The sequence below is a fragment of the Penaeus monodon genome, chromosome 19, assembly GCF_015228065.2.
Source record: "Penaeus monodon isolate SGIC_2016 chromosome 19, NSTDA_Pmon_1, whole genome shotgun sequence".
NCBI classification, from domain to species: domain Eukaryota; kingdom Metazoa; phylum Arthropoda; class Malacostraca; order Decapoda; family Penaeidae; genus Penaeus; species Penaeus monodon.
The window spans coordinates 39,095,642-39,096,341 of record NC_051404.1 but is presented as its reverse complement, the minus strand read 5'-3'; positions in this window follow the sequence as shown (position 1 = coordinate 39,096,341).

The window sequence follows — 700 nt, the reverse complement described above, 5'->3', positions numbered from 1 at the left end:
GTGAGAGGAAAAAAAGAGAAATAGAAGGGGGGCAGGGGACAAACACTGAGAGAGGAAACGAAAAGTTCATTGCGCCCTTTCGTGTATAAAGCGATATATTGCGCAAAAAAAAAAATAATAAGAAGAAACAGTGTGGAAAATTACAGTTCAGACTAGCTTGAAGAAGGACTCCCGTATGTACTGAGAACCGTCCACCCCAAGGTCTATATCAGTTTATTTTAGTCCTTGATCCAATCAGCCTGTCTGCTTGGGCCTGGGCGCTTATCTCCAGCGAATTCCCGATAATTGTATACCATCGTTAGGACGCAGAGGTAGGAGCTTGAGCGAATTGATGTCATCAGTCATGTATAACGTACATACAAATGTGACAACAGCAATGTAAACGAAAAAAAAGATAATGATAACATTACTCGTATTCTATATAGTGAAAAGTAAACATGATTTGTATAGAGACAGAGACAGACAGACAGACAGACCTACACACTCACGCAAAGAGAAAAAGAACAGTGACACACACACTCAGTGAGGCGACAGCTGATCGTTATGACTTTCAATGTGCTTGCGGTCTTTCTTTTGCATCAATTAGATTTTAAAACTAATCACTTATCTACAAATGTCACTACTTAGCTATCCATAAAAGGAAAAAAAAGTTAAAGGAAATAACGTTAAACTTTTTTTTTCTTCAGAAAATCTTTAGGTT